General features: G+C 39.5%; 1 long non-coding RNA gene across 1 annotated transcript in view; it reads right to left on the bottom strand.

Annotated features, from left to right (window-relative positions):
* Nucleotides 1-18953, bottom strand: part of LOC137220771 (uncharacterized) — a 256549-nt gene that overhangs the window by 117256 nt on the left and 120340 nt on the right. The gene's annotated exons all lie outside the window — the stretch shown is intronic.

Raw genomic sequence — 18953 nt, 5'->3', positions numbered from 1 at the left:
TTCAAACAATTTCCACATCTATGACTGGCACGTTTATATTTCCAGGGCTGGAAAGTAGAATACGTCCCAGAATACATTCTCACGGATCCTCAACAGGATTTAACTCTTCCCTTTCCCTGCATTTCCATGGAAATGCATTTATGTGCTTATAAGAGTACTAGTCATAGTCTCTCATAATAAATCACATAATACATTTCACCATAGTTAGCTCTTTGTGCTAGGAAGTGCTCAATAAAAATACATTGACTTACTTAGAAAAGCAAAAAAAAAAAAAAAAAAAAGAAAAGAAATGTAGATTCTACACCCAGTGTTCCTTTCGGAATAACCCTGACATCTGTTTCCTAGCACATTACTCTTTGCTGCACCCCAGTGCCTTCAACCCAAGTCTGTTCTACCATATACCTGTAGGGGAGCAAAATTTGTCACCCCAAAATGTATCTCTTTGTCGTGAGGATTTATTTAGGTTGATCATTTTTAAGAAACTGAAGACTCAGGAAGTCTTTCTTTTTATCTTCCCCCCTAACTGCTCAAAAGAATGTAGACAGAGGACTGTTCCAGGAAGGGAGTTATCACCATAGATAACTATAGTTTGAACTAGGTGTGACAGTGAGGAAACTAGCAAAGTCTGTCTGTTACAGTTCATCTCTGTATCTCATGTATCTACATGGCCCAGCAAACATTTGCTTTACCAAACATTTGCTTTTCATCTCCATGTGAATTACCTTCCTCCCCTTTGAAGTCCCAGACCCTTACCCCCAACATCCTCTTTCGTCTTTAGCTGTATTTAAGGTGAGGGTTTCAGCCATTTTGGTGAGTTACTCCCTGTTCCTGGGTCTCTCCCATGTATACATGTTATTAATCTTCTGTTTGATTTTCTCCTGCTAATCTGTCTCATGACAGTTTAATCCTTAGAAAGAAAATTTCTTCCTCCTCAACATACCTCAAGGCCAGGGCTCAGCCTCCACTGGAGCAGGAGCCCCATTCTATTCCAGCACCTGAAATGGTGCCAGGGCCACTGGCATTCAGTAAATATTGAATAAATGAATGCATTACATAAAATGTTGGCATTCATAGACATAGATTAATAAACACAGAGTAAAAACATCCCCCAAGTAAAAAACGCAAGGTTAAAATGAAGAGGTCAGTGAGGCAGGCACCAAACAGCCTATAATTGCTTCCTTTCTTTAAAAATGTCCCTTCATATGCATAAACAGTAAATTATTCTTCACATACAGAGCTGAATAATTCCAACTCCATTCATTCCAATTCTGTTAGTACTTCAGTCTCTAAAGGACAAAGTTTCTTGCTCAGTGTTGGCCAGATGGCTCAGGACACAGCTCTGAAGTGCATTCTGATTGTCCAAAGTTTCTTTTGATAAACAGCATGATTGCAACTGACTGGAAAAGTAATTCCTTTTATCAGAAGATACTGGCAACAGAATCATTCTGGACCATAAAATTGCAAAAGGAAATGATAAGAGTGTCAGAAAATTTAATCAATAGGATGAGATCAGTTTTTATTGGGTTCCTTGGATAACCAAACAACACATAGCATATTCTGTGAATTAAGTCTATCCAAGCCCAAACACACAGTTTCACACACTGCACCACATTTCTTTCTGCTACACCCAAGGCATTTTCCTAATTAGCACAAATGAAGGGCATATGGTGGGAAGGAGAGAGACAGCAGGAACCAGGAGTTAGAGGTACCTATGGGGCAATCCAGGGGGAGATATGCAGTAGCAGATATAAAAGTCTTAAGATCAGTAATGCTAACTGATAAGTAATGCTAATCATAGCTAACATGTATTGAAACTTGCTAGGAACTGTGCTATGACCTTCACCATGTGACCTCGCTTAAGCCTTGCAACAGTCCTCTGAGTATGCTCTACATTAATCCCCATTTTACAGATAAGGAAATATAGGCATAGAGGGATGAAATAATTTGTTCACAACTAACAATTGTGAATTGGTGAGTTAAAGCTAGCTGATGCCTCTTTCAAAGAAAGAACAGATCTCATGGCAAACACTGTCTCATTATTTTAATCTGCTACAGGAAGAAAAATCTGTTCATTCATTAGGGAACCCACAGAAGCCCAGCCTGATAAATCAGAATCCCACCTAGACAGTTTGTCCTCCTGAAACTGAGCAGGACCCAGTGGGGCTCCTGGGCATGGAAGCCTTTCAAACAGTTGCTAATCAGGGAACAGAGGGGATGCAGAGACAAGGGAGGAGCAGCCAAGAAACAACAGTGCAGCCTTGGGGCAGGGTCCTAGTTCTGCCTCAAGTGATACACATAACAATATCCTTGAGCTCTTTATCGAACTAAAACGCCAACACATGGAAGATGTTAGCATTCTTCATTCCAGAGAAGCTCAACAAGAGACCACCTGAGGCCAGATTAAAGGAGCGCAGGCCCTGCACACACACTGATCCTTATCAGCAACCCTGCCCTTGAACCACTGCTATAAAACTCCTCACCAAATCCTCCCAGGTTGGGACACAAGTTTTTGAGGGGCAAGAGCCTGCTGTGTCCCCTTTGCCTGGCAAAACAATAAAGCTATTCTTTTCTACTTCACCCAAAACTCTGTCTCTGAGATTTGATTTGGTACTGGTTCACAGTGGACAATTTTCAGCATCATTCCCACCATCATTTATATATCCCAGCAAATTTTTCTTTCTCCAAATAACAAACGTTGAGATTCTGAGCCAAAATAGACTTTGAGGCTTTGAGAAATCCCATAAGCCTTTTGCTGATGGAGGTAATATCTCCTCTTCTTTACACCCATGACACAAAATCTCTGGAATTACTAATGCCCATCTAAAACTTCCATGGTAACCCTGTCTAAGGTTCTTGCCTCCAAATGGTGCTCTCTCTTACCTTTTGAGTCCAGGTAATTCAATTCTGTTTGCCTCCCTTGTCTCAGTTCCAAATTCTGCAGTTATTTCCTGTACTGCCCCAGAAAACGGAACTAATCTTATCTTGTCCAAGAAATATCAAAGATGTAGTTAGCCCTTTAGAATCTGATACCCTGCCATTTCTTTTTTTTTTTTTTTTGTGGTACGCGGGCTTCTCACTGCTGTGGCCTCTCCCGTTGTGGAGCACAGGCTCCACACACACAGGCTCAGCGGCCATGGCTCACGGGCCCAGCCGCTCCACGGTATGTGGGATCTTCCCGGACCGGGGCATGAACCCGTGTCCCCTGCATGGGCAGGTGGACTCTCAACCACTGCGCCACCAGGGAAGCCCTGCCATTTCTTAATGATGATTTAGGACAGAGATCCCCAAACTATAGCTCACAGGTCAAATCTGGTTTTCTGCTTGTTTGTATAAGTACACTTCATTGGAACACAGCCACATTCATTTGTTCAGGTATTGTCTGTGGCTGCTTTTGTGCTAGAAGAGCAGCATTGAGTAGTTGCAAAAGACACTATATGGCCCACAAAGCTTAAAATATTTACCATCTGGGACTTTACAGAAAAAGTTTTTTGACCCTTGGTCTGGGAGGTTAGATCGGCACTCTATCACCAGTATGCTTTCTGCAAAATACATAAGATGTGAAAGACAGCAGCCTTAACATAAGAATATTTATTGCTTTCCTAACCTAAAGTCTAGAGTCAGCCAGGTTCTAGTTGGTTCATAGATTCAACAATGACATCAGAGACCCAGGTTCTTTATACTTTTCCACTCTGTTGTCCTCAGCAGGTTGACTTACCAGTTCAGAGTTTTCAGATGGCTAAACAGCTACAAGCATCCTCACAGGACAGCATCCATAAAAGAAGGAAAGTAAAGGGCAAAGGAGACTTTGACTATATTAAATTCTTTTTTATCATGAAAGCAAAGCTTTCCCAGAAAACGTCAGTAGAAATTCCCATATTTGGTTGTGTGCATAGCCTTGGACCAATCACAAAGGAAACTGAGATTGCCATGATGGGCTTGGAGCCATGGCTGTCATGCCTGGTTGCATATTAGAATTACCTGCAGAGTAAACAGCAAATTAGAAAACACCAACATCTGTGCCCCATCTCAGACCAATTATGTCAAAAACTCTGAGACTGTTCCTAGCAGTGGCATTTTTCTATAACTCCCAAGAAGATCCCAATAGGTAACCAGGAATGAGAACCACTAGTTAGACAAATCATGATTCATTTCCTGGAGCTAAGCATACTTCCACATGAACAAAAGCAGAGTTCATTTGTCTGGGAAGAAGATGGAACAACAGATGGTTTGGGGTAGGCAACCGATGGTGTTTGCCACAGTCATATACATGGACACTGAAGTAATTCAGATAGATGGTGGGCTAATGGGGAAGAGAAGATGAGCAAGGATCCACCCAGAATCCTCAATAAATGGGGAGAAGTACTCAGAAAGTTTCTGGGCAACAACTCCGAGAAGAGTAGAGGGCCATGAACATCAGTGAAGGAGGAACACGCAGATGGAGATCACAGGGGATAGGGAATGTCACAAGAAGCAAGGAATACAGGAAAGAAAGGAGTGCTGAGGATATAATTGGTTCAGTATTAGGCACATTGAGGGTAAAATGTCTATGTTATTTCAATATTCACATGTCTAAAAAACACCCATCAGTCTAGAATTCAAAAAACCATTCTTTTTTTTTTTTTGCAGTACGTGGGCCTCTCACTGTTGTGGCCTCTCCCGTTGTGGAGCACAGGCTTGGGATGCGCAGGCTCAGCGGCCATGGCTCACAGGCCCAGCCGCTCCGCGGCATGTGGGATCTTCCCAAACTGGGGCACGAACCTGTGTCCCCTGCATCGGCAGGCGGACTCTCAACCACTGTGCCACCAGGGAAGCCCAAAAAAACCATTCTTTATAAGCGTTTTGAGAATGATAGGCAGGAGCCTACTAATAATTTCCCCAGGAAATAGGCGTAAAATGAGTAAGTCTGGAGAAAACCCTATCTATGAGGATGGTGGAAATCATAAGCCTGCGTGAGGTTGTTCTGTGAGATGTGTAAAATACAGAGAAACGCATATAACAATCATAAATCAAGTCTGCTGCCAATTGTTTTAATAGACTAGATGTTTAGAACTATCCTGAACTACTTCTGTTAAAGATAATAGAAATTTGTATGTTTTACTTGACATTTTAAGCCTTGATACTAAAATGAAATCACACTGTTTTCAACTAATAAGACAAAGACAATTACCAGGAAAAATCCAGGTCTTCTAATTCCAGATCCCTTGGATTGAGTCCTCACTTAATCCAAAGAATGATTTGCACATAACTGGTAACCACAGAACCTGAGTGACCTTTTGGTCTCCAATGAAACACCCTGGGAAAATTGTTTTCGCTGCACTCATTTAAAAACAGTAACTGCTCTACATCATTTAAGATCTTTTGTCAAGGGAATTCAATTAGCATCAGCCTGAGGTCACCTCAGGACTTCTTAAACTTTTTCATCCTGTAAACTCCCCTGGGTTTTCCATGACTCATATCAACTGTCCACAGAAAAATAAATTCCATTTTCACTGTACAGATTCTGCAGTAGCTCTGGTCTCACCCTCAGTATCACATCAAATCTGAAAGGAGGAAGCACCCAAGGGGAGGCAGTAGGTAAAGAATGCCGGGTCACCCATAGTTCACTGCCTCTTCTCCAAATAGCTACTTGGAGCACTGGGCTACAGTCTCTGACTTCCTGAGAACAGCCCATGATCTCCCTATGAATCAACCAACTCCCAGTGTAGAAAACACTGGGAAAATACTGAACATCTACTTGGTGTAATGACATACTGTAAGTTAAGTAGAACCCAGGAATGCTAAAATAATAATTTGCCAAAGTTGCTATATCAATAGCATTAAAATATCAGCTTAAATCAATAAGCAAATATTTGTTTGCTATTACTAGTAAAATTAAATATGTCACATTCATTAAACTATCATAAACTGAAAATGCCATTCATTAGCCTTTAGTTCAACAAATACTTGAGTGCCTACTATATGCATGTCATGTGCAAGGCCCAAGGTTAGTGGAACACAATTCCTGCTCTTCAGGAAATTTAAAAATCTAAAAATCTAAATAATACCTTTGTTAAAAAAAAAGTTAATATAATATTTTAATTTGGCACAAAGTTGTCAGAGTAAGCCCCACATTCACTGTTAGAATTCAGATGTGCCTGATATTCCACAGGCTTGATTTAATAGGCTGACCAGGAATCCAACCAAAGGAGCCTCTTGCTAAGATGTTGTCATGAAGACAGGATTAGGTAGGTAAGCCTGGCCTGGTAGAAATGCACTTGCTGTCAGAGGAAGGTAATTCTGACAGCCTTGTCAATCAATTGGAAGTTTCCTCTGCCCTTTGTGTAAAAGCAGAAACAGCTGTTTTCACTAACATCTATAGGTTATTGGAGCAGACAGGACCACAGCTTGGTACTCTTTTTTCTAAGCGACAGGTCTATTAACACGACCAAATCTTAAGCAAATTCAGTCATTTAACAAATATTTATTGAGAGCCTACAATGTGGCAGAAACAGTCACAGGGCTGTGTGACCTGACAAAAACCATGTAACAAATGAATAATGTACATAATCCATGAAGTAATCAAGCTGATATATTTTAAATTAATGAGGTCCTTATTGGAATGGAGTGTCCAATGGGTGACAAATTTTTAAAGGACATGTGAAGGCTAAACAAGATCCAGAGGACAATGGTAAGGATGATTAATTAGGAAAGGAAATTAGGTTCTATGAGAAAAAGTTAAATTAATTCCAGCTTTAACTTGGAGAAGACTAAGGGCTTACTTGATTATTATCTTTATGATCAGGAGTGGTTTTATGCTTTTCTTTCCCTTAAAGGCCTAGACATAAGAAAAATGGGATAAAATTAAAGCATTTATTTAGGCATTGTTTCAATCAAAAAAAACACACAATACAGGCACTGCCTTGTTGCCTAACACAATAGGAGATTGCAGAAGCACAAAGATGAATTACAACATAGTCTCTGCCAGTAGAAGGCATTTCATTTCGACATAAGAAAGAACTCCTTTGACCAACTAGGTGATAAAATTCAAGAACTGGCTGAAGGAACATATATAATATATAAATGCCTAGAGATTGTCAAGAATAATATTGACTGCTATTCAAGATTGTTATGATCGTTATGATCATAGAACTAGATGATTACTGATGTTCCTTTCTAGACTGTGATATAAAACCTGTACCTTAGTTTTACAATCAACAGTCTCCTACAAGTGATGTTAGAAGTGACATATTTGCCCATTGACTAATATTATGATTTCATGGCAAATATTCTTATGTCCATTTTTTAACTGATTTATTTAAAAGCAATACCTAACTCCTTAGATTTAAGTGAAAATATCTGATAAATGATTAAGACAAATGATTAAGAATTTAAACTCTGACAAATGATTAGGAATTTAAACTGTATCAAAATTATTGCCAATAAACAGATTATAGCTATAAAATGAGACTATTCAGAATATGATCATCATCTATATTTTAATTTGGACTGTCAGGTTGAATATGCAGACTAGAAAACGAACTATGAAAGCTTAATTAAGTCCTTCTCAAGAAATGTAATGAGTACATATAACCCTGAAGCATAGAGTCACACCTAGAACACTTGTTGTTTAACAAAAACACTAAAAAGAATAAAAATATTTGAAGCTGCCTTCTAGATATTTGTACTTGGATATCCCACTAAAATTTCAAATTCAATGCATCAAGAAAAGCGTGAGAAAGCGAGAGAGAGAGAGAGACTTCAACTCAAACCTGTACCTTGTACTCTTTATGTCTTTCAATTACAGGTATCACCATCTTCTCAGTACTTCAGAATAGAAATGTCAACCATCTTTGACTCCTCACTCTCCTTTGTCCCCCAAATTAATTAATTTAGCAATAATTTACTGGGCACTTATCATATGTCTGTCACCACATTAGAGGTTAGGAGTGCAAAAATATATGTCACTGTATTTGCCCTCAAGTATATGGCCATGTAAACCAATTTTCAGTACCACATAATTAGATTGTTTTTGTTTTAATGTCACTGAGATCACTGTGATTCACATGCAGTGTTATAAGACATAATACAGAGAAAGCTCCTGTACACTTTGCTTCATTTCCCCCAGTGGTAACACTTTACAAAACTACAGTGTATCAAACCAGGATATTTACATTGATCCAATCCTTTCACCTTATTCAGCTTTCCCCAGTTTTACTTGTACTTGTGTGTGTGTGTGTGTGTGTGTGTGTGTGTGTGTGTGTTTAGTTCTACACAGTATCATCACTTCTGGAGGTTCCTATATCCACCACCACAGTCAAGATACTGAACAATTCCATCACTACAAGCGTTGTGTTGCCCTTTTACAATCACACCCACCCCTATTCGAGTGATTTCTAGTCCCCATTTGGGTATCCTTAAAGACTCAGGGATCAGTCTGGCTTCCTTTTGTGAATGTCTCCCAATCCCCTTCCCTCCTCCACCTCCTGATTTATGCTATTATTCTTACTTTAGCTTTCACCATCATTTTGCTTCTATCATGAAGCTACCAGTGTACTATAGTTTAAAAACTCCTTCTAACATATGTCTGTGGACATCAAATCCACTTCTGGTAAGTTTATGGAAATGCAGAAAGTGAGTTGCACATCAATGACGTTGCCAGTTCCAGACATTTTTCAAATACAAGGGCTCAAATGACAAAACTGCCAAGAGTGAGGTCAAGATGACCACTCATTACGTGGAAGATGTGACCAGACTATTTTTTAATAGTTTTCTCTTAACAATAATACCAATATAATCAGAAACCTTAGAACAAATAAATACAGGATGCAATGCAAAATTTATCCCTTGGTGATGAGCCAATGAATGTGTTGATCTAGTTTGAAATTTATCAGGAAAGCTTGACATCTCCTGCCCTTTAAAAAAAATTTACATAGGGCTTCCCTGGTGGCGCAGTGGTTGAGAGTCTGCCTACTGATGCAGGGGACATGGGTTTGTGCCCCGGTCCGGTAAGATCCCACATGCCTCGGAGCGGCTGGGCCCGTGAGCCATGACCACTGAGCCTGCGCGTCCAGAGCCTGTGCTCCGCAACGAGAGAGGCCACAACAGCGAGAGGCCCGCGTACCGCAAAAAAAAAAGAAAAAAATTTACATAAATTATTCTCTAAATCAAGACCAAGTAAATGCCACTTTATTTTTCTCTAATAAAATTAGTATTCTATTCCTATAGTGTACTGATAGCACTCAGTGTATCTTCAATTTAAAGAAAAGGAGGGCTTCCCTGGTAGTGCAATGGTTAAGAACCCGCCTGCCAATGCAGGGGACACGGGCTCGAGCCCTGGTCTGGGAATATCCCACATGCCACAGAGCAACTAAGCCTGTGCGCCACAACTACTGAGCCTGCACTCTAGGGCCCATGAGCCACAACTACTGAGCCTGCGTGCCACAGCTACTGAAGCCTGTGCGCCTAGAGCCCATGCTCCACAACAAGAGAAGCCACTGCAATGAGAAGCCTGCGCACTGCAACGAAGAGCAGCCCCCACTAGACACAACTAAAGAAAGCCCGCATGCAGCAACAAAGACCCAATGCAGCCAAAAATAAATAAATAAATATGTATTTAAAAAAATAAAGAAAGGAAGAAGGAAAAGGAAAAAGGAACAATGCCATACTAACCCTTTAATGTATATAAAATAAATACCATAAAAGGTTAAAGGTTAAAAGGTTAAAGTAGGATTGCTTGGTCTCCTCTCCTCTGAACACACAATCATTAGAAGCTGATCACTGGGACTGTTTCTGAGATTCTCATATAAACTAAACTTTTATTTGTTTTTATTTCCTGAGGTAAAGCAAATATTTTTTACTTTTTGAAAGAAATTCAGAAACATTGAGGTCATGATTTATATTAAGTCCTAAACTTATAGCCATTATCTCAATTGCATCTTTCGATAGACCTTTAATCAGTTTTTAATCTCACTGACCACAAGTTCCAGGCATGGTAATCAAAATTTCCCTCTAACTTATTGGACCTGAGAGGAATATAATCTTTTGGAAATTCCAACATAGGCTTAGGTGAACACAGAGGTTTCTTTGGAGCCAAATTTTATTTTAGCCCTCTTTTCTGATTAGAAATGAAAATAAAAACTATTTAACCAGTAGGTGTATCAAAGAAATGAATGGCTAGCTGTGCCTTCAATGGGAAGTACTGCCAGCTAGGCAGGACCCTCATAAACTAATGATAGGCTCAGTTCAGCCATAACGGATAACAGTTACTAATAAAATTGATTTATATAAATGTTTCAACTTTTGTACTTTTCTCCTCCTTTAATACTGAAGAAAGTCAAAAGAAGGAGCTTTAAAAGGAGACTGGAGGAAGGGAAAAAGAAGCTCACTGGAGGGGAGTCAGAGAGTGGAAAAGGAGCCATGGCAGGGAAGTGCAATGAAAATTTTTGATGGATCTATGTTATGTATTAGAGTGTAATAAGAAAATAAATTAAAAAGGAAAGAAAGGAGAGAGCCTTCAAAAGTCTGCCAATGCTTCAATAACAATAAAAATAATGCTAATATAAATAGCTCCCATCTGATTTGTGTTTGGAACTTACAGTGCACTTTCACCCACACCCATTTTCTTTCCTAATCCTCACAATAACTCTGAGTTAAAAAAAAAAATTACTTAGTTTTATACCACCTAATACTGCAGCATTCAATTGTAGGAATGGCATACCTCTTCTTAGTCGCCCTCTGCATAGAATCTACATTCTCTATCTTTAAACAGGCAAGTAGAGTGGTGGATTCAATCATCCACAGTGTGAATAAGATCTGCCAAAACTGTATTGACCTGACAAGATTATGGAATGTTGATTCCTGTGTGTACCTGACCCTACTTCTCAGTGCTCATGTCATGTACCACACTCTAGAAGCTACTTCTTTACTTAATGTGACTTCTGATGATATGGCCAGCATAAGACATCCTCTCTTAATGACAAATTTGATAGAATTAAAAGGCAACTCGAGGGGCTTCTCTATGAATATGGCAATTTTGTAGTGTTATCTGACAAATCTTTAATTTTTAATTTACTTAGACCTGGTTAAATCCATGTGAACTGAACAGCTGCAATTTAACTGGAAAATTCTTGCCAAGTTCTTCATCCTATTCATGAAACTTAAGCCTTCAAACAATGATTGGTGGGTCAGAAATGAAAGATAACAGTTTCTAATAGAGTTGCATTTACAAAAATATTTCACGTTTTGTTAGTTTGTCATCCAGTACATATTTAGTCTAAAATAAAGCAGAAGCCATGAATATTATTATTGTGGCCTGGGTTCTGACCACATGAGACATATATGGCCTCAGACAGAGCACACTGAGTCCGCACTGTGGTCTAGAATAAGGAGGAATTAGCCTTAGATTGGAGCTCATGTCCATGGAGTAGAGTCACATGGACCAAACAGCTAATGGAGTTGAGTTATCAGTGTCTAGGGGCTCAGCCAATTATTTCCCAACTGAGGAGCTTTTTAGAATACAGATTCACAGGCCATTCCCTGGATCTCTTTCACCCATATTTCTTGGTATACTTATGTACCTGAATTTTTCAAAAGTTTCCCAGGTGACTGGATGATCAGTAAGTTTTGGGAAACAGAGGGCTAAACTAAAATTATTCTAAGTGGGCATAAAAAAGGGGAGAGGAGTTCTCCATCTGCTCACAGACAGAAAAAGCCTCCTTAAACTACTTCAGCATCCAGTGCTGCTAACTAGAAGTTTGATTACAATTTGACTCTTACTCCTTTCTTGGCCATCTGTTTGTGTGATTGATTGATTGGTTTTTCTCTCTGGAAGCTTTAAACTTTGGAAACCAGAAACCTCATTAGGATGTAGCTCTTTAAGGGCATTCTATCAATCTGAAGACCCAAAACCTTCGGCTCAAGGGAAATTCCTCTAGCTCCTTTTCATCACTTCCATTTCCTATGTTCTCTTTTCCTGAAACTCCTGTTTTATGGGTGTTTAACATCAAGGATTAAAATGCTTGTGCTTCAGGGCTTTCCTGGTGCCGCAGTGGTTGGGAGTCCGCCTGCTGATGCAGGGGATGCGGGTTCGTGCCCCGGTCCGGGAAGATCCCACATGCCGCAGAATGGCTGGGCCCCTGAGCCATGGCCCCTGAGCCATGGCCGCTGAGCCTGCGCGTCCAGAGCCTGTGCTCCGCAACGGGAGAGGCCACAACAGTGAGAGGCCCGCGTACCGCAAAAAAAAAAAAAAAAAAAAAAGCTTGTGCTTTAATTTTTAAGTCATTTTTTCCTATCCCTTTCTCTTTTTTCTCCAAATTTTAAAATATTTTATTGTCCAGAACACTAATTCAGCCTTCAGCAATGTTCATTCTGTTTTTCAACCCTTGCATTTGATTTTTTTTCCCTACTCTGCCAATGAGATTTTTAATTTCTAGAACCAATTTGTGTTTTCTAATTACTCATCTTCGTAAGAGTCTTTTCCTCTCCCTCTCTCTCCTCTCCTCATCTTCCTCCTTCTTTGCTTTTCTTTTAATGGATAATAGCCACTTGACTTTCTCTAAAGATACTTTTTACGTGTTTCTTATTAAGCTTTCATCCATTTCTTGAATTATTTCTTTTATAACCTTAGATCTGTGGTTCTGTTACTTCATCTTGTTCCTTCTATTGTTTTTCATCAACTACCTGGTGATAGGTGGCTGTCCATTAATAGCTGGCATGGGTTACTTCTGCAGTGATACAGTTCCAATGTTGCAGCAGGCCTCAACTTTGACTGAAAAGACTGCTTTAAGTTTTTACATAAATTGTTAGGGTGGGTCAAGCAGACAACACCCCTTCAGGCTCCCTGGGCAGGCAGGCACTGGGTACCCATCTGCTCTACACCTTGCCAACTTAGGAAGATGTGTACATTGGCAGAGAAGCACTTCAGAGCTTGAAACTCCTGGCAGAGCAGTCTGTTCCCTTTTTTCTCTCTGTGCTTGTGTGCGTTTCATGTCACCACATGATCTGCTCTCCTTCTCACTCAGACCCCTAAAGGCTTTATTTTGATAATACTTTTCAGGCTTACCCTGACACTGAATTTCGCTTGTGCCTGTCATATAGTTTAGTGGGGGAAGTGAAAGGACTGACTGTTCTGCTGCTCAGATTTAGCTCCTGTTTAATTACTCCGAGGGCTATTCCTTCACCTCCCTCTCCTCTATATTAGGTCACTCTCAAGTTGGAGGATCTCAGGATTGCATTCTCTTTAATTCACAGAAATTCTCAACATTTTCTGCCTGCTGATGACATTCTTCCTCCTTTTCCAACATTGCTCTGAAATATATACATATATTTTATATACACATACACATTCAGCCACATAAGAGATTCAGGACAAGAGGAAATTTAGATATGCTGTCAGTCTAATCTCCTACAATAACTTCTCTTAGACTTCTCCCATATTAAACCACTGACACATTTGACCCCAGGCACAAACACAAACATTAAACCACACCTTTCCTAAAATACATAAGAAACCAGTGAGTAAAAAAGCCACAAAACTCAAAGGCTAATGACATCTGTTCCTTCATGAAAGCATAAATGGAGGAATTATATTTTATATTGACCATTCTTTTTTTTTATTTTCTTTTTCAATGAAAGAAGTTCTATCTGACAAGGTATCTTCTTTGGTAAAGAGGAGCATTGCTAGAGTTGATAAAGCATACCGTTCGACTACATGTAATAGTTTCTATCATTTTCAAAGTATTTAGTCCCAGAGAAACGTAAAGTGAACCCATCATCATGGCCTATTGTGTCATATAAGTTTATAATAAGAATGATGCTTGCAAGGTACTGTGAAAACCTACATTAATAATTCTAAATCTCTTGGATGGTTATCAACCATCTGAATTTACTAGTTACACAAGGAAACTGTTTCTTGCCAAAACACAGAACCACTGGCAGAGGGTTACAACCTCCTATTAATCTGCATACATGCTTCCCTTAGAGACTGAATTTTGAAATCACATAATTCGATATTTGTAAATTCACTCAGGTACATGCTATCTCCCATCTGCCCATAGTGAAGAATCAGGAATCACTCATAAGTCACACACCAATTCTATGTGTCCACCACAACATTAATCACAAATGTGTGTAAATATGTATATATATATATATATATACACACACACACACACACACACACACACACACCATCCAGTTGTGATGTAAACTCAAAACTAAGTGCTTTAGAATCTCCTTATCCTATTTCCAATTCACATCTAGATGGTAAATAGGACGCAAAAAGTGACCTGTAACAAGAACTTGCCTGTCACATATTCATGCATTCAGTTTGGTCTTCAGTTGATGGGAGATGACATTCTACATGGACAAAAATATAAAGGGAGAAAAGCAAAGAGTTTTGATATTAAATGGTAAGTTGTCCAGACTGCCCAGAGCAGTAAACTATAAAATTAACCAATGGGCCAAACGGCCATGAAGGTAAGTTTGAAGCATTTCTAAACACCAGGAGATGGAAATAGAGCTGTAATGGTAGTGCCAAAAGTTGTGATTATCTTTTCTCTGTGAACTTAGAGACATCCTCAAATCAGCCATGTCACACTAGGCTACCCCCCAAATTATAAATTAATAGCAAGCCACCACTAAGGTAGAAAAGAAAGAATCTGAAGAAAGCAAATGCTCATGCTAGCAGAAGATCCTACAGTATATATGCAATGGAAGAAAAACCTGCCTTGCGTCCCAGAAAGCCAGGGATCTGACAGTATTAAAATGATACATAAGGGACTTCCCTGGTAGCACAGTGGTTAAGAATCCATCTGCCAGTGCAGGGGACACAGGTTCGAGCCCTGGTCCGGGAAGATCCCACACGCCACGGAGCAGCTAAGCCCATGTGCCGCAACTACTGAGGCTGTGCTCTAGAGCCCACGAACCACAACTCCTGAGCCCAAGTGCCACAGCTATTGAAGCCCAGGCACCTAGAGCCCATGCTACGCAACAAGAGAAGCCACTGTAATGAGAAGTCCACGCACCACGACAAAGAGTAGCCCCTGATCGCCACAACTAGAGAAAGCCCGCATGCAGCAACAAAGACCCAAGGCAGCCATAAATAAATAAATAAAGTTAAAATGATACGTAAATCATATGCAAAGACAACTTCATTTTGATGGCCTAAGTTGAAAATATTTCCAGTCAAGACTGTGTGTCATGTTATGTTGAGTTTGGAAAAAGAAATAATTATATTATGATCTTTTATTTGTGTATAGAAATGTATTGGACGGATAAATCTAAAAATGTGTGAGGCGTTTCAGGCAGGAAAGTCTAGGGAATAAAGCACCTGTGCTGTATTAGCTTTCTAGAGCTGCCTTTCCTCTATACCTGTGTCCAAATTTCCTCCTCTTATAAGGGCACCAGTCATATTGGATCAGGGCCTACCCTAATGGCCTTAGTTTAACTTAATTACCTCTGTAAGACTCTATCTTTATTTTTTTTAATTTTTTTTAAAAAATTATTTATTTATTTATTTTTGGCTGTATTGGGTCTTTGTTGCTGCGCACGGGCTTTCTCTAGTTGCGGCAAGTGGGGGCTACTCTTCATTGTGGTGAGCAGGCTTCTCATTGCTGTGGCTTCTTTTGTTGCAAAGCACAGGCTCTAGGCGCGCGGGCTTCAGTAGATGTGGCATGCGGGCTCAGTAGTTGTGGCGCACAGGCTTAGTTGCTCTGCGGCATGTGGGATCTTCCCGGACCAGGGATCGAACCCATGTCCCCTGCATTGGCAGGCGGATTGTTAACCACTGCACCATCAGGGAAGTCCCAAGACTCTATCTTTAAATACAGTCCCATTCTGAGGTACTGACAGTTAGGACTCCAACATACGTATTTTTGAGAGGACACAATTCAGCCCATAACACATGCTATCTATTTTTGCTATGTTTTTCTGTAAAGAGAGCAGCAGTGAATGGGTGAGGGCAAGGGGGTGGTGGTGGGGAGACTTACCACTGAATTCTAAATAAATAAGTTCACCAGAGCCCACACAACTGAATTAAATGTCAAGCAAGAGCCCACACTCGATGAAAGAAAAACTTCTACATATTCTTGACAAGAAAAGAAGCAGTGGCAATTTGAAGGAGACACACTGGTTCTTGCATGTGGGCCTTATTAATTCGTATTAACAATAATAGTATACAAAGGTATAGCTTCATCAACAAATTAGAGAAACATTATTAATTGCAAAGTGAACAGATAATCTAGGATTATTTAGGATGAGATCAAAGTTAATTACGTATGAAGCTCCTTTACTGGAAAATATGATAAAGTATTTGTGGTATTATTATGATTGGGATATCAAATCAATAATATTGTCTATACTATCTTTTTTCCAGTTTTCTGGTTTCTATATAGCAGTTGGTTTTCATTATTAGGATCAGATTGTTGATTGAGGTGTCTGGCTTCTTTTTTCAATTTTTTTCTTTTTTTTTTAGAATATCATTAATAGCATATGAGTAGGAATATGAGTAACGTGAAATTTCCTGGCATTTTGACTCTTACTGAAAAATCAGGCAGACCAACAAAAAACTACAGCAAATTCACTTCAGTAGGGTTTTTGACTTTATCTTTATACTCTCCCCTCCAGACCTCATCAGCTCTCTGGAAATGCCACCAAGCAGTCTAGGTTTAAAGAAGTCAAAAGCATTGATGTTTCTTGGCAGACACATATTCCTCCTTTCTGAATCTCAATCACAGCTCTAAAACTCTATGGGGTGATGCTGGGACCTGCTTGGTTTACCTTGGGATGTGACCTGTTTTAGCTCTTGTGCTGGTGACTCACTGAACACATCTCTTTTATTAATCCTTGTATCTACTGCTATCAATCAACACTGGGGCTGAAACAGCTTTCCCAAATGTCAGAAATAAACACAGTGTTTTCCTGTAAGCTCAGAGGGAAAAAAAGAGATGAGGGCATTGGACATATAAAACCATATGCTATATATATTTGGCTTAGAAAGCTAAAGTTTTTAAAATCTGTATTTTAAAAGTTGGGAACCTATTTAATTTTCTCCACTCAGATTCTAGGGGACATGATTTGTCTATCTTAGCTTTTTTCACTTTTCTGATATCTATATGAGATTGATTGTCATTAGGACAAGATTGTTGGTTAAAGCATTTGTATTTTGTTGCTGTTTTTTGCTTGTGTGGTTTTTTTATTCATTTATTTGGAGGAGTTTCATTTTCCATTCATTGGTTTTTCCTGGACAGCCCTCTGTCTCTGCTTGCCATAGTTCATAACTATGGTTACTTTGAATCTTCTCAAAAACAAAGCAAAATCTTTTATCCAAATGAACTGTTTATCCTAAATATTGTTTCCAAACACCATTTTGTTACAGAGCTCAAAACAAAAGTACCAGTAAACACTGTATGTCTGAAAAATAAAAAGGATAGGATGTGGGGACTCAGCCTCTCCAACACAGAGGCAAAATATAAACACACTTGATAATGAAAGCTTTCTTTTAATACAAATCATAGAAAAATCTTCACACATGTGCTCAGAGACATATAAAAATATTTATGAAGTATTGTTTGAAGTAGGAATAAATAAGGAAACTATGTGTGTTAATGGAAGAGTAGTGAATAAACTATGAAATATCAAATCAATAGAATACTATGCGGCAGTTAAAGGAATGAGGTGGACCTGTATGTATGTAGCAGACATTTACCAGGTCTCTATATTTTGTTTTGCTTTTGCCCATTCAGCCTGCAGACCCATTTCTTTCTTTCTTTTTTTAAATTTTCTAATTGTACTTTTGTTTGAGTTGAGAGGCATTTATTTATTTATTTACTTTTAATGGCTGTGCCGCACAGCATGCGGGATCCTACCTCCCCAACCAGGGATCGAACCTGCGCCCCCTGCATTGGAAGTGCAGAGTCCTAACCACTGGACTGCCAGGGAAGCCCCCCATTTCTTATTTGAAGGGAATTCTCCTTTCACAAGATAGAAACACTTGGTAGATTTAACATGTGACTTGCCCATCTCCTCTATGTGCCCCTGGGTGGGCCCACAAAAATATTCTTTATGCCAAAGATTTTGGATATTTGGTGAAAGAGATACCAGCATCTAGAACATTTAGAAACAAGAATCAGAACAGTGCCTGATGCATAATAAGTGCTCAGTAAGTGTTATCTATTCCTATTATCCATCTACACGGAAATCTACAGCATTAACTGGGAATGTGAAACAAACTTTTGTATCAATGCTACTGCACTCTGGCTCTGAGCTAACACTAATTCCTGAGGACCCAGAATATCACTCTAGACTACTGGTCAGAGAGAGGGTATATGGATTCAGATTAAAATGGAATGTTGACAGCCTCAAAGTGGGTTTAGGAGGACCCTGAATTACAAACAAATACAAACTCAGGAGCTGAAGAACGGATATCCTTAATCATAGAGCCCTTCATGATAGCTTCCTGATTCACAGAGTAAAGAATAAAGGACTAAGTAACAAATGAAATACTCTGGAACACGTATCCCTACCACAATATTCAACCAAAAGCCATACTGCAATTCTGAGGACTAGCCAATGTGGTAACACCAGTGAAGATTTGAAATGAATGGGTGGTGGCTTCTATTCTACTGCCATTTAATTCTCCAGTTTGGTTGGTTGAAGAAAGATGGAAGGATACTGGAGAGTAACAGTGGGTGAACATAATCCATCAAGTAAGGCTGTTCCCAGAAGCACTCCATTATCAAACAGAAGTAGATTTAAGGATGAGGTTTGAGCAGTTCTGAAAATCCAAGTAAACTGAAAAGGAGATTGCTTATACTTATTTCAGTCCAACTGCAAAGCCACTCTTGCTGAGAGGATCTTGGAAGCATTTGCCATCAGACTGTGACTGCCCTGGTCCATCTGGCAAAACCATTCCTCTCAAGAGATGGAGACATCACATATCCCTGGACTGGTGCCACTGTGCACTGAGTTTATTTAAA

Source organism: Pseudorca crassidens, chromosome 3 (assembly GCF_039906515.1).
Source record: "Pseudorca crassidens isolate mPseCra1 chromosome 3, mPseCra1.hap1, whole genome shotgun sequence".
In the NCBI taxonomy this organism is placed as follows: domain Eukaryota; kingdom Metazoa; phylum Chordata; class Mammalia; order Artiodactyla; family Delphinidae; genus Pseudorca; species Pseudorca crassidens.
This window is presented reverse-complemented; position numbering and strand designations above follow the sequence as displayed.